Source organism: Acinonyx jubatus, chromosome D4, assembly GCF_027475565.1.
Source record: "Acinonyx jubatus isolate Ajub_Pintada_27869175 chromosome D4, VMU_Ajub_asm_v1.0, whole genome shotgun sequence".
Taxonomy (NCBI): domain Eukaryota; kingdom Metazoa; phylum Chordata; class Mammalia; order Carnivora; family Felidae; genus Acinonyx; species Acinonyx jubatus.
In genome coordinates this window covers 47,516,194-47,532,555 of record NC_069391.1, presented here as the reverse complement: position 1 = coordinate 47,532,555, position 16,362 = coordinate 47,516,194, and the positions used below count along the sequence as shown (strand labels likewise).

General features: G+C 38.1%; 2 long non-coding RNA genes across 2 annotated transcripts in view; one reads left to right on the top strand and one right to left on the bottom strand.

Moving 5' to 3' along the window:
- The window catches only part of LOC106986393 (uncharacterized), a 161,527-nt gene that overhangs the window by 11,632 nt on the left and 133,533 nt on the right, over window positions 1–16,362 (top strand). Inside the window, exons 3-4 of the long non-coding RNA XR_008291165.1 lie at window positions 8,055–8,097; window positions 12,041–12,189. This is a non-coding gene — a long non-coding RNA (uncharacterized LOC106986393). The remainder of the gene's footprint in view (window positions 1–8,054; window positions 8,098–12,040; window positions 12,190–16,362) is intronic.
- LOC106986387 (uncharacterized) lies at window positions 127–15,972 on the bottom strand. Its single transcript, XR_001432055.3, has 3 exons — window positions 15,536–15,972; window positions 2,840–2,971; window positions 127–1,430 (listed from the first exon to the last, which is right to left on the bottom strand). It is a non-coding gene; the product is annotated as an uncharacterized LOC106986387 (long non-coding RNA).

Here is a 16,362-nt window from a genome sequence, read left to right as displayed (position 1 = left end):
GTTGGCCAAGTTTTTCTCTAAAGGGCCTGATAGTAAATTGTTTAGCTTTTGTGAGCCATATGGTTTCTGTCACAACTACTTAACTCTGCTGTTACAACACCAAAACAGCCACAGATGATACATAAATGGAAGAGAATGTCTGAATTCCATGCAACTTTATTTACCAAAGCAAGCAGCAAGACGGATATGACACAAGGGTCATAGTCTGCTGACCCCTGGTATAGTGAAAAAAATTCAACTGGAGTTTGATTATGGCACTTTCACTTTAGCTGGGTATTTTGGGAAAAGATATTTATTTTAGATGTGATAGAGTTTCATTATCTGTATAGGGATAATAAAATCTACTTCTAAGACTGTTACAAAGATTAAGCTATGTAGCTAAAATATAGCACACTGGCACCTAATAAGTGTTTAATAAATGGTAACTGTAGTTATTATCATCATCATTACAACACTATTATTTTAATTTCTTGTAGGTTTTTTGGCTGGTCGTGTAGTCTAACTAATGTATTTATAGTAAACCAAAAAGTGCTATTGAAGGCAGTGGAAACTGTGTTTTGCTGGTTCATCATTGAAGATTGTTCTGCTGCGATTAGAAAATTGTTTTAGAGAGTGTTGGTGCTATTTCATACTTACTGAGCTAATACCATTCTCTCTTGGTTTTAGCTTTTGTACTTCAAGTCCTTTTTAAAAGAATTGTATAGATATGGGTGCCTATGTTTGCTTTACTTCTTTATTTTCCTTGTTGGGCAATCATGCATATGTTGATTGGCATCAAACCTAGATCTCACCTATATCCCCATGGCAATGAGCTTCTACTGATTTGAATTCAGACAAGCCCGGGTGGCCCCATGAGTGGGAGAGGCTGGGTGTGTCCACCTCAGGCTGTGGCACCAGAAGGGCGTGGATGCACCTGCTGTGCTTGTGTAACGCTGGCACCAATGTGGCGGTGCTTCTCTGTGTGTTTGTCTTCTTGTGAAAGGTCACTGGCTGATTGGAGCTGTGGGGCTGTGCCCCGCATCCTCAGCAGGCCACAGGAGCTTTCTTTCTGTGATGTTCTGCCTCATTTCTAGAGGGGAGTTTGGCTCAAAGAAGGAAGACTCTGGCTTTTGTATTCAAAATTTTCCCTAGGGGAGGAAACTATTACCATATCTAGAGGGCCTGAGTCATTGAAGAGAACTTACTCAAAGAGAATTTTTCACTAAGGGAAAAGATGGAACAATCGCAGTAAAGCAGAAGCCACAGGGCCTGGGTTATTGTCTTACCATAAACCGAAGGGTTACAGGTAACAGACAACTTTCAGTTCCTGCTATCGGAAGGGGTGGTCAGTCCTTTCTTTCTTTTACTGAGCCGCTTTCCAACTTTTCTCCTTTTCTTTTTCTTTTCTTGTAATGAGGAGGAAAGACAAATGATAACAGATCTGCCTTGGGCTGATATGGGGATAGGATCAAATTAATAATACAAGTTAGGTCAAAATTTACTTTTCTCTCTTTGAATTGAAATTGAAGTGTGCATGGGCTATTTGGACTAAAGACTTTAAATATGTGTTAGCTTGCAAAAGTGGCTATAGAGAAAGGGCCAAAAACAACATAGTAATATTTAGGGATGGTATTAAAAATCTTCACACACTGCATTTCAAGACAAAATGTGTTTTTTGTAGGTAAAATAACAGTCCAAACACCAAAAACATTTTAAATACAAAATTCATTTTAAATCATCATGATTCTGGAAGCATAACATAATAGTGATAAGTAAAGAATACATCATATTTCATACTTTATTAAGATATTTGTGTCATTTTCTGCTTTTACTTAACCTTCAGAAAAAGACTAAATTATATCAAGTCGCAAGGCAAGTTTATAGCCCAAATTGTCTCCCCCTGGCTGTTTTCTTTCATTTTTGTACATATGGAGACATTTCTATTCTAGAGCCACATCATTCTCTTAAAATTACTATATGCGATATTCTATGATTTATTTATACTCCTCTATTAATGGTTATACTTAGTTTACTTAGAAAGGTTTAGGGTTGCATGCTCATGACAAAGTTAGGAATAATATGCTGATTAAATGGATGGTGTTTTCTTCTGTAACTCCTCTGGCTTCTTGCACACCTTTGGGAATGATCTTATGAAACAAGCCTGTGATGCCTTTGGAAAGGTTTTTTTAGGTGCTTCTATCTCCCTATTTCCAGGTCTGTTTCCATAGCTTTAGCTGCATCAAAGTCCCAGAAGGATGGGTTTAACTAGAAATTCACAAAAACTACTGCTATGTTTGGATTCTGGTCAGACAAGTTGCCACTAACCTAACCGTGGAATGGGACCTTCCATACTCTCACATCAACATACCAGTTTGGCCTTAGCTCCTTTTTTTTCTCTCCCTCTCCCTTGATTAATCTCATATAATTATGTGTGTACATGTCTGAGGGCAGGGACCATGCCTTATTCATCTCTGCATTATTCAAGGGCCTGGCTCAGAGTTGTTGCTTAAGAAATGTGTGTTGGAGAAATATTTACACATAAGCTACAATTCTCACTCAGATTCCGGTATCTGAACAAAGTGGCTTTCAGCTTTTTGGATAGGATAAAAAAGAAATACGGGCTTTAGGTATATGCCACCTTTTAAGAGCTGCCATGCAAGTTCAGAATCCCCTGTGATCGGCCAGTATTAACCTCATTTCTGTCAGTAGCCATGTCTCAATGCTAGGTGACTCTTCTCCTGGCATGTTTTGGCAAGAAAGAACTCTTTACCTGGTTTGGCTTCTAGTTCCAACAAGAATTGTTTACATGCATTTAATTTTAGCTCTTGGGCTATAACATGTCATTGTTCCTTTTACTCACCTCCTCCCCTTGCTTTTGAAACAGGACAGGCATCTTCGATTCTTGTTGATCCTGTTTGGTGTGCTCTTAGGTGGATTTTAGCTTTGTCCTTCAGCTTTCATGGCACTCTAAGATATTTTCGAGTCATATTTCCTGTATAAGAAAATATAGACTATGTCATCGCAAAGGGAAGTGGGATTGGGGGACATTATTTAAATCATTCAGGGAACTCATATCCTGACTTGAAGGAAAATTAAAGCAATGTATTTGGACTGATTTATCTCATTTGATTGTTCTTCTCTACTCAATTTACAGGATAATGCATTCAGCTCTTATTTAATTTTATCTGTCACTGTCACGTCACAGTGAATCTAGAAGAAAAAAATGCATATTTGACACTTAGTTTAAAAAAAGTCATTGCTAGGAGAATTATTTTTATTCTTCCCCAGATTTAGAGGAGAATGAACACCCTAGGAAAATAAAAAACTTTGGACAAAACAGTGTTTTCGTAAGAGTACACCACGAAATGGAAAGAACTCACAGCAAGCTTGCAGAAGTGCTTTGAAAAGTCTCTTGCACAATTCAGTTTCTTTAGAGTACTTACACAATCATATTTCTTAATGACTTTCTATAAACAATTTTTTCTTGACGAGAAGCATAAAGATGTAACAATAAAGAGATAACTTTGGGAAAAAATACACTAATGGTTTCTTACTTCTACACCATGACAGACATTAAATCATAGATTTTTTTAGTACAATTTTCATGTCAATTGTGGAAGACACAGGAAACACAATACACCGTAGGAAGTTTCAGTTCGCCACCTAGAGGAGAGATGTGAAATTGAACATTTCTCCAAACAACTTCAGTAGAATTCATTCATTCATTTATTCGTTCACTCACTCACTCAACTCATTCATTCAATTATTTACTTATTTAATTATTAAAAAGTAATTAAGTACTTGTTAGGCTTAATTACTGTACCAGTGCAGATTTGATAATCTATTCAAGAGCTCTGAGCTCAAAGAAGGCACAAATGTGTCTTATTTTAATTGCAATCTTTAAAATCTTTTATTAAAAGATTTTTTTATTAATGTTTATTTAGTTTTGAGAGAGAGAGAGAGAGAGACAGAGTGTGAGTGGGGGCCCTCAACCACCTTTTGAGAGAGAGAGGGAGACACAGAATCTGAAGCAGGCTCCAGGCTCTGAGCTGTCAGCACAGATCCTGTTGTGGGGCTCCAACTCATGAACAGTGAGATCATGACCTGAGCTGAAGTCAGATGCTCAACTGACTGAGCCACCCAGGTGCCCCAGAAATCTTTTATTTTTAAAAGCCTACAGGGGCGCCTGGGTGGCTTGGTCGGTTAGGCATCCGACTTCGGCTCAGGTCATGATCTCACCAGCCTTGAGTTCGAGCCCCGCATCGGGCTCTGTGCTGACGGCTCAGAGCCTGGAGCCTGTTTCAGATTCTGTGTCTCCCTCTCTCTCTGCCCCTCCCCTGTTCATTCTCTGTCTCTCTCTGTCTCAAAAATAAATAAACGTTAAAAAAAAAGAAACATTTAAATAAAAAAACATTAAAAAAAATAAAAGCCTACAGCTTAAATATCTGGACAATTCTAATTATCCATATTTGTGATGTCTATTACTTTTAGCTCTTGGGCTCTAATAAAGCTTTATTGTTTTTTATTTGTTCCATCTCTTTACAATGTAGCTATTAGTGTCTTCTCCATACAAGTTAGGAAATGGAGTCTCAGAGAAATTAAATAACAAGTTTAAGGTGTCAAAGCTACTTCATTATAGAGCCAGTGTCTGAACCGAAGCTAGTCTAATACCAGAGCCATCGCCCTACTCAGTTCTTGTCTAGTCCAGATGCTCACAAGAGCCAGACTGCAGCTGGGGGTGTGGACAGTACTTATAGGTTGAAAGGAGGTCATGGTCAGCACCAGGTCCATAAAGCAGGCTTGGGAGAAGCTTTATGAAGCTAACTCTCTGGACTAGATCTAAAGATGGTAGGAATGTTCATATGTATGAATTTCTTGTACCCTCAGGAATGAACTGCAAAATTTTCCCAAGTTAGTCCAGTCCAAGCAAGAGTAGACATGAGACTGGGGACAGTTGGTGTGCATGAGTGCCTCCTTTGCATCTGGGTGTCTAACATCATCAACCACCACATCTCATGTGCTACAGAGACATACAGTTTATAAATTAATGCAGCATAAAGCTCCTGCAGTCTGCTTAAATTTTATTGTCAATTCTGTTAGGTAGACAGGGCCGTGAAGAGCAGGCTAATTATTATATATGTGAGTGTGTGTGTGTGTGTGTGTGTGTGTGTGTGTGTGTGTGTATTTAAGTAGGCTCTACACCCAGCATGGGGTCCAACGTGGAGCTTGAACTCATGAGCCTGAGATCAAGACCTGAGCTGAGATCAAGAGTCAGATGCTTAACCGAATGAGCCACCCAGGCGTTCCAAATGAGCATGCCAATTGTGTAGATGAGGAAACTGAAATTCTCAAGAAGTTCCCTAAATTCCAAGGCCACAAAGTAATCGTTGGTGCCAGAACCAAAACCTAGGTTTTCTGATTTCCATCCAGCATTCTATCTATCATTTCTCACTGCCAGTAAAATCAGCTTTGCTCTCTGTGACTTTTCTAGTCGCTCCTGTGGTTTTATACCACTCCCTCTCTCCCATTAAACAGCTCTCTGTCAAGGCAGAATTTCCCATGAAAACAGAAAACAAATGTACCAGAGACGTTGATGGCATAAGACATAAGACAGAGATAAGAAGGCATGTTGCAAAGTGGTGTCCTTCAGTGCAAGAAAAAAGGGATATATTTGGAGGAGGAAAGGAAATGAGAGAAGATTAAAGGCAACAGGTCAGTTCTGAGATGGTGAGGAGAATAAATGTTACACGTGTACCTGACCCTCTTCAGTAGGCATGATTGTGAAGACTTGTGGGCAAAAGTGTAATGTGCTGTGGAAATTGTCTAGCTGTTGGGATCCTACTGTAAGCCATTTTTTAAAGTGAAGAAAACTCTGATCAGCCTCTGGTTTGCTTATAGAGAGGACTTTGCCCAGCTGTACCCAGAAAGCTTGAGAATACCACATAGCATATAACCCTGAGACCATTTTTCTTTCCCGGGAAAATTTGCTTAAAAAGGAACATTAAGACTCTATGGACATGTGATAATGTGCATGGTGACCTTCTACTGTAAATTGGAAAGAATTAACCTTCCTGCATCTATTGCTGAGAGATAAAGGAGAACATTTTCTTAGGGCTTTGAACTACTTCAGTTGAAATCTGACTGAAAAAGTCAGCACCGGGGACTGTATTTTACTTATTTTGTATCTTTCTCTGCATCTAACGAGTTTTTTTTTTTTTGAAGATCAACACAGGGTACTGAGTTTTATTTAGATTCCAGATGTTATTATTCAATAAATTTAAATTATTTTAAAAGCATTTGAAAGAGAGTTTACATTAAAAGTTGAATCAATGTGACTTATATTTCCCTCTAGTTGAAAACTCACAGACTCCTAAGCAACTTTTTTTCTTTTTGAAAAAAAAATTTTTTGTTGTTTTGAGAATCACACAGAAGTAATAAGGAGTGGCCCTGATCCCTGTGCTTTTATTTATGTGTGGTTAAAGTTCAAATTTCTCAATATACCATAATCTCATTGTACTGGCCAAATTCCATGGTGGATAATTAGATGCAGTGCACCAGGGCCAATTTGGATAGAGAGAGCAATCACAGTGTACTTCTGAGAATCTATTAGCCAGGTTGACTGTGTTTGACACATGAGTGGTAAGGACTCACCTCACTTGCTCACTGGACTGGCCCAGCAGGTTCTGCAGGTGAGATCACCGCTTGGCTGTCTCATTGCTGGGCTTGGTATGCAGAAGAGGCTATGAAATAAATGGCTTGACTTTGGGTCTCAAAAGTTCTCTTTCTTATTTCCTCCCCCAAACTCCTTCTTCTGCTTCTGGAGACTAAAGCATTCATTTATAAATTCATTCATTCAACAAATATTTAGTGAAAACCTATAACGTGTCAGGCACTGTCTTGGGCTCTAGAAATACAATAGTGAGCCAGACATTTCCTGCCTTCTAGAACTTATAAATGAATAATTATAATAGTCAGTGGGAAATTTTACTATTGACAGAGCTCAGTAATCTAAATCTTTATTTCTGTCTTTAAAAAGCAGAAAGAGCACAAATGTTCTTTGGAAATATAGCATAGAAATGTATTTATAGATTTCAACACATAAAATGAAGACCAGCTCATCTGTCATTGTGAGTTCAGAGTAAACCCCACCCTCCCTGTTGTACCCTGACTCCACTGTGTCCAATAGCCACTTTGCCATTATATGCACACACACATACACATACATACAGTTTCAATGATCTTCAAATCTATGCAGCATTCAGTTGTTGAGCACATATTACTACTCACCTAGGTGGAGACTGAATTTCCCCTTAAGTAACTTATAATTTAGGAGGTAAAACATTTGCCTCTTTCAAAATGTGACACTACTCCTCTGCTCCTTAGACTGTGAAAGCAAATATTTGGTGCTTTAGTTAATTGCTTCCCAAACTTCAGCTGTTCACATACCATCTTCATAATTTTTGCTATATTCACATACCACCTATGCTGTTATGACTCTGTAAATATACTACGATTTCAGCTTAATTAAATTTATTTAATAGTAGTATCTTTTAGGGCGCCTGGGTGGCTCAGTCGGTTAAGCCTCCGGCTCTTGATTTTGGCTCAGGTCATGATCTCATGGTTCACGGGATCAAGTTCCATGTCGGGCTCTGCACTGACTGTGTGGAGTTGGCTTGGGGTTCTCACTATCCCTCTTTCTGCCCTTCCCCTGCTCTTACACACATTCTCTCTCTCTCCAAAAAATAAATGAACATTAAAAAATAGTATCTTTAAAATCACCAGGTTGATGTGCTGGGTATATAATTTTCAAATATACTTTAATGTAAATATAAGATTATTAAATTATATATGTATTGTCTGTATGCATCCCCAAATATTCTCAAGTGCTCTCACAACACATATACTTTGGGAAGCTTTACAAAAGTAGGGCCACCTTTGAGAGTGAAGAATGGCGGAAAAAATAAAATGCATAAGTAATGATAATAGTCATAGGCAATGGTCACAAAGCTAGTATTTACTGAAGGCTTTACATGTGTCATTTAATTTTATCTTATTTAATCTTTGCTCTCTTGCAGGCATGCAGATAACAGAAATGTGAGGCAAAAGAGCAAGAAAGAGGTAAGAGTAGAAGTGAACTTTCATCGTACTTAGGGCAGCTGTAACTAACATGTGCCATAACGTTTTAGTTTTTGTTCTTTTCTTTACTTGACTGAGATTTCACATTTGATTATTTCATGTAAATTAGAGCGTGATGGTGGCAGATTGAAAAACTTTTTAATCAAATATATTTATTTATTTATTTTAATGTTTTTATTTATTTTTGAGACAGAGAGAGACAGAGCATGAACGGGGGAGGGGCAGAGAGAGAGGGAGACACAGAATCGGAAGCAGGCTCCAGGCTCTGAGCCATCAGCCCAGAGCCTGACGCGGGGCTCGAGCTCACGGACTGTGAGATCGTGACCTGAGCTGAAGTCGGACGCTTAACCGACTGAGCCACCCAGGCGCCCCTCAAATAGATTTATTAATTAAAAAAAATAATAATCCCCAAAAAAGCATGTTAGTGTAATTGTACCCATTCTAAGGATGCAGGATCAAGTGAGAGAAATCTGATTAAAACACATTTTCTTTTCTTTAGTTTTTGGTATTCTGTTTCTCTAGTTGCTAATCAGCAAGAATATCTTTGTCCTGCTGAACCGTGGCATTTGTTCAAAAGCCTTTGCGCTCTTTGGCATAAGAGCCTAACTTATTAAAGACAAAGTTCTCCTAGGTCTCTGCTAAAAAATAGTGAAATAAATATTTTTATAAACATATTATCTCAAAGTATTAATGCTGGAAGAGACCTACAGGACCAAAGACAGCTCCCTCCCTTTACAGAGAGAAAAAGGTTGAAACAGCAATGATTCTGAAAAATTTCCTTGTGTTTTCATAACTAATATTTTCATCATAAAGCCCACGACATGCACTTGTTTTTATTTGCATGCCTGAATTTTGGTGGCTCTGAACCATATATGATGGCTCTGAGGACAAACCATGTTTGTTTCCCGCCCTGCAATTTTGTCAGTGTGCCATGTACTTCCTTGGTATTGAGTAATCATTTTTCAACTACCTAAAAGGTATGATATACCCCATAAACCTGCCTTTTCATTCTTCTTTGACATAAACTTTCTAGGTACTTAAACCTCATTTAGCATTCCATTACTCATCTTCCCTGTAAAAGTGTCAGACAGTGTATTTGAGACTCAAATAGCTGGAAGAGTATGCTGTCCCTTGTCACGTTTATGTATTCTGGGCATAGACTCCATTTGAGAATGGCCAGACCTAAAAAGATGAAAACCCTAAGGTGCATGGACTATGTTGATTAAATATTTTAATTGGACATCTACATAAATGACAGGAGCTGTAAGAAAATTGGTCCAGATCAATTTACATCTTACCTCAATTGTAAGATCGATTGATCTGGATCGATTATTATGGAACAAATTAGCTAGAATTATAAGATGCTTAGAAAAAGATTAAACTATGCTAGTGATTTCACATAATTAAATTACCAAACAATTACTCTGATTATTTTTCTTTTTTCCCTCAAGGTTTCTTGACATATAGGTATACAAAAACTGCACACAATTAATATATACAATATGATGATTCTGGACATATGTGTAACCGTACTGTGATCATTTTTCACAGCAGTCTAATCAAAGTGCAGCTTTGGATTTGTTAGTATATTTGAACATGAATGTTTTGGAGGTTTTACCAGTGGCTTTCCCATGTCGGTTCACATAGTCTTTGTTATTATCCTGTAGATAACTGAATTGCAGCATAGTGATTTGTTACAAAAACACTTTGATGGTTAACACTTTTTGGTGTGAGGTATACTTTAAGAATCAGCCTATTTCCAGGGCCCTATTTTTATCTGTGAAGGTCAATGCATCCTCCTTTTTAATTCTCAAGATGGGTGTTTTTATAGCTTGATGAAATGTGACACGGTTCATCTACCTCCCCCTCCTTCCGGCACCTTTTTCCTCCGCCAGTTTTTTTTCCCCCCTTCCGATTCCTCCTGGCATCCGGACATCTTTTTCTGCCAAATGAGTCAGTTAGAGTGGAAATGTTGCGCCCACATTTTTTATCTTGTCTGGGAAAAGAGGTTTGAAGGCCAAAGGTGCCTGAGTATATTTGGTTAGTGTCCTCACACAACCCTCCTGGTCCTTTCCTGAGAAGAGCACTTGTATTCAAGGTAGAAAGTGCCAGATGATCCCCACTGCACATACATTTCACAAACTCAATACTCAGAGAGTTGTTCTTTGATGAAAGAACTAGAAAAAAATATTATTTTTATATTTGTAATATTATTTTTATACTTAAATACTATTTTCAATATTATTTATTTACCTGTGCATGCTTTTCTCTTAATACCTGATCTCCTTCCACAAAAGATTTAAGTGGGTTTCACAAACCCAAATAACACTGTAGGACTAAAAGCGAAAGGAAAAATATGTAGATTTTTAAAAAGGGAGAAAGGAAACATGGGTAGATTTATAAAGTGAAAATGAATGGTCTGTATTCTGGCGTTGGGTAGCTATTGTATGGAGCATTTCTTCTATATTAGATGAAACACTGATCAAAATATCTAATCTAATTGAATGACCTCATCACCATTTTGAATTTGTTTAGATTTTGTAGGTGTAGAAATGGAGGCTTAGAGAGTTGAATTCATTCAGCTCCACCCTGCTAAATTAGTGGTGGGGTGGGATTTAAACCTTCTGGTGGTCTCACCCAGAGTCACTGCTATAACCTCTCTAGCTTGTACTGTCTCAGCAAATGTACAGATAACTTAGCTTCATTACATTAGTCAATCATTTTTTTTCACCTGTCAATCCTTAATAAGTGGAATAGGTTTGGGGAGCAGTAATTGTTGGGTTCTGGGGGTAGCTGTGGTTTTGATGGAAGATGTAGTAAAATGCACAGCCTCTTTGTCACAGTGTAGGTCAGAAAGTAGTTCGTTTAAAGTCTGAAGTCATTCTTGGAGGTTATATTCTTCACCAAGATCTTGGTGTTAAATAAGCCGTATAGACTTAACAATATGTTATAAAAGTGAAGATACAACAGTATGAAGTTCTATCATGATGTAAATTCCTCAAAATTGTGGTCCAAGCTCTTTAAAATCTTCATAAATCACCATGCACATTCATTTAACAATATTTTATATATACATGCAATAATCCAGTGCTATACTACAGTGTCACAAATTGGACCTAACATGAATTTATAGACTAGATTAAATATTACATATTTAATAGACTGAAATTTTGTTTTCCCTGGCCTTAGAACTTAGGAAACAAATTTGGGACAACTTCAATAGCTCAGGTTTCTTGAGAAAGTTCTCAGCTTCTTTGAACAGCTTCTTTTCTTCCAGACAAATTTCCCTGTAGCAAATAGGAGCCATCAGAATGATTCCCTTAGAGCTACCTCAAAGTAGAGTTTTATTGAGCCGGATCAGAGCAATAATTCAAGAAAAATGTACTGACTCTTATTATGTCTTAAGCACCATGCTAGGAATTTTATGCACATCATTTTGTTTAATTTTAATAGCAACTCCATAAGATACTATCCCCATTTAAGAGACTGAGGAACCACAGAAAGATCAGAGAAGTAAAATCAATTGGTGCTTCCAAGGCCACATCAATGATGGATCCAGGATTTGAACCCAGATATGATATGAAAGCCCATGTACTTTTAAACCCCTAGACTGCCTGCCCTTCAAGGAACTCCCAAGGTTGTCTTGCAGACTTGACTCTGTATAGATAGCTGCTTCAAGAGGAGGAAAAATGTAGGAAGATGTGGTGCTTAGGTTTCAAGTAGACATCTGTACTCAATGAAAAGGTAGAGCTATTGTATTCTATTTATCAAGTACAGGTATATCATGTTCGATGTATTTCTCCACTCCATACACTGTCCATGGTGATAAAGGTGTCTAGGAAGGGGGATTAGGAAATACCTGCTATGTTTGGGTCAAAGCCAAATCACAGGATTAACATCTGCCTCTTCTTTCTCCTACATCCAGTTTCTCTTTTGCTGAGAAGAAGAATAAACCTCATTCTTGTTCAGATGTAGAGATCAAGGAAAAGACTTCTGTCTTATTGGCTTCAGATATGTTATCAGCACCTAAATAATGGAAAGCTGCATTAAAGGAGGTTTCCCTTGGGAAGAGAGGTAATGAGATACAATGAAAGAGAGTGGGTATTTTAAAAATCATAGCAACCTAGGATCAAATCCTGGAATTGACACTTTTCACTGGTGTGGCCTATGTCACTATTTTGAGCACCAATTTCTTCTTCTGAGAAATGAAGGTGATTCACATTACCTCCAGAGTTATCATACAGATAAAATGTAAGCAATGCAGGTAAATTTATCACACAAGTAAACATAAAACGAACTGGGAGAGAAAAGAGTCTTTTTATCTCCTTTTTTTTTTGCCCAAGCTCCCATCCCCTCCTTTCCCTCTTCTCTTCCCTTTTCTTCTCTTTTCCTTATTTTTTTTCTGTGCTAAAGTTTTGCACAATCTCTACAGTTATGTATATGTCTTTGGTTGCAGCAACCATATATAAAGGAGACGCTGAATGTTTGCATTCATTTATATGCTGCTATAAGTATTTCATTCTCACAAGTTTTAGAGGGAAAAATTTGGCTGCTGGTGAATTGGTGAGAAAGAAGCAGTTATTTCTGAGGTTTAACTTTGACTCTGGCATCAGAGAGACAGTCTTTCACCACTGTTGCAAGTCCATGCTTCCAAGAACTGATGAGCTGCAGCACTTACCACGTGTGATGGATTAGCCAAGTGCAAGTATGAAGTGAGCAGAGCATCTAGAACAGCTGTACCCACTGCATTACAGATGCTAAAATGTATCATAATTATTATTTATTATGATTCTTATAGCTCAGGTTAAATCGTACAAAATTCCTTATATCATTTTATGATTCATACTGTCTTCATCAAAGAAAGTATATTATAAAACATAGCCAATTAGTAACAACAACAGTGGAAAAGAAACAGGGTCCTGCTATATAACTTCCTCCTAAATATTTTCCCTTTAAGGAGATTTTGAGATACAGCTTTTCTGTGCTTAGATGCTAGATGAACAAATATTATGTTGGAAACCCAAGGATGATGTAGATTACTGGGTATAGTTTAGAGCTGGATTTCATCAACAATTAGCTTGTCACTATCATCCTGTAAATGTCTTTCTGTACTAACCTCACTGCCCCAGGTTGTGTACCTCTAAGGTTGATGCTGGTAGGAAATCTCTCAGCTGGGTCAGGCCCTAACGGGTGAGGGAGTCGGCCAAAGGACACATACCATATTGGCTCATCATATTGGCCTAACTCTCCTGATCCTGCATTTCTCAACAGAATCTCTTTTTTTACTTGTCTTTTGTATAACTCCAGTGGAATAATTTTATTGAATTGCTTGAAAAAGACTGCTTATGGGGCAAGTCTGGTCATTAGGATTCTCCATTGGATTATTAGGTTTCACAATCAATGTCATAAATTGCATATACCCTTTTCTTGGAGTAATGGTTCATTGTCAAGTCCTTTTCAGTTAATTGTCTTTACTTGCTTCTTTTAAGGTTTTTCTGTGTTTGTTTTGTTTTGTTTTTGGCTCTTTTGGGGATAATTTCATGAAATATACTGAGTCAGCAATCCATTTCAGCAAAGCAGTAGGACAAATGAATGGATTTTTGGACTGCCTTGGGTGACGGAATAAGATATTTGGGAGAACACTGGAAAAGTGGGGAGGCTGGAAGGGGTGGATATGTGAAAATGTTCCATTGCTTTAGCCTCAACTCTACCCTCCTTTGTCACTTTGGTGAGCATTTTGACAATGAGAAATATTGATGACAAACTTAATCTTATTTGAAAATGAGAATCCTAACAGTGCTTGTTTCATAGGGATATTGCAAAAGCCAAAAGAAATAATGTGGGTAAGAGGTGTAATACTGTGCTTTTCATTGTGTGAAGGCTCAACAAATATCAGCTCTTCAGATATTACTATTACTCCACTTTTAAAATGCTATTGTTTAAATCATCCCAATTGGTGTTTCTAAATACTTTCTAACTAAGCTAATATGCTGTGAAGTTCTTCTAGGGTTAGAGCATTCTGGTGAAGCATATTAGACACTTTCCTGAGTCAATACTTCTTTTTATGACAAAAATTATATGCCTATTTGGAACGTATCTAACCCCAAAACAACCACCTGATGGAGTGGGTGGAGAGAGGAAACAACTTTTTAGACATTAATCCTAATTGGATAAATTTACAAAACAGCTCATTGCTACATCTGAAGGGTAGTTTTTATCTAAGTGGAATGACCAGAGAATGTAAGAAAATTTCTTCCTGTAAGAAAATGTAAGAGAATTCCTGTAAGAGAATGTAAGAAAATTCCTTGGGCATTTACCCAAGAAATGCTGCCCTTCAGAACTGGGTCCCATAGGTGCTTTACTCACGAAGCTTCTTTGTCTCCTCCTTTGGGAGCTTTTCTTTCACACCGCTCCCCCACGTCACCCTCCAGTAACTGTCTGCTCTTTCGTGAATGGCCACATAGGGACTGACCCACAGACCAGCTGGAGCACATGGTCCAACATTTAATAGCAAGGCAAAATGCCAAAGCCTCAGGGCACCTGAGTGGCTCAGTAGGTTGAGCGTCCAACCTCGGCTCAGGTCAAGATCTCATGGTTCATGGGTTCGAGCCCCACGTCGGGCTCTGGGCTGACAGCTCAGAGCCTGGAGCCTACTTCAAAGTCTGTGTCTCCCCACCTCTCTGCCCCTCCCCTGCTTGCATTCTGTCTCTGTCTCTCTCTCAAAAATAAATCAAGCATTAAAATTAAAAAAATGCCAAAGCCTCAAGCAGAGACAAAAGAGAAACATAGTTTCCTTCATGGGGAGCTAGAATGGCTCTAATTCAGATGAAGCCCCAGAGTGAGACAGATTTTAATTTCAATATCAGTTCAGATGATACATTTGCTCATAAGCTTAGGCTGTATAATGTTATTAAATAATACGTATTTCACGGGATTGTAATGAAGACGAAGTGAAATAATATCTGTAAAGGACCTCACAGATTGGCCAGCATGTAGTAAACATTTAATAATCAGTTGCTCTTCCTGCTTTTCCCTCATAATACTTGGTTTCTGACCTCTTCGCAATCACGAAAGTCAGTCTTCTGTAGACTCCATGACAAAGACTTAGAGAAGAAAAATGGTCTGAACAATTTAGACAACTGTCTTTTCCCCTAAAACCAAGGGTGGCATGTTTGTTCTAAAATACCTAGATTGTCTGTACGGTAACACTTTGGTTTGTGAGCAGAATTTGTTCTGGAAACATGCTTGCAATCCAAAGCACTTGTATATCATAGCGAATTTCCCCATAAGAAATGATGGAAACTCAGGTGATTCCTTCACAACCCAAAAATATTCATATAAAAATGATCACTGTAATGTAATATAAAATAATAAAAAATACAAAATATAAAGAAAAATAAGCAAATTAACCTGCACTTACCTTTGAAAACCTTCGTGGCTGGTGTGAGGGAGACGAGAGAAGAGGGTTATTATGTAGGACGACTTTCACTATCATTAACGGAATCACTGCTATCTATTGGCTCAATGGAATCTTTCTCTTTTCATGCAACTTTAACAAGGAACCTATCCAATGACACTTGCTTTTGCCTCCTTTTGAGGATTTCACAGAAATGTGACATTGCATTGACAATCACCCACAATCCCTCAGCAGGAGGGAGAGAGAGAGAGAGAGAGAGAGAGAGAGAAGAACCATTGGCTCAGTTGTGATCATGTGACTGTCGGCGTCACATACTACTCGTATTGCAAGATATCACTCATTTATCAAGTTAAAATTTATTAGACATGTTTGTTCGTCTTGTGGAACACTCACAGAACAAGTTACTTGCAATCCAAGGTTTTACTGTATCACTTAATTTACTCAGGTGCTTGGTCAATCTACACTTCTCTTTCATGCAATTGGAAAACATTAAAAAAGTTGTACATACAGGGACGCCTGGGTGGCTCAGTCAGTTAAGCGTCTGGCTCCAGCTCAGGTCATGATCTTGCAGTTCACGAGTTCGAACCCCATGTCAGCCCTGTGCTGACAGCTCAGAGCCTGGAGCCTGCTTCAGATTCTGTGTCTCCCTGTCTCTCTGCCCCTCCCCACCTCGTGCTCTCTCTCTCTCTCTCTCTCTCTCTCTCAAAAATAAATAAAAATATTTTTGAAAAAGTTGTATGTACACACACACATACACACATATGTAAGTTTATATGCTATACCTTCTGTAACCTTTTGCTCATCTGTTCTCTCCGATTTTATAAGCATGT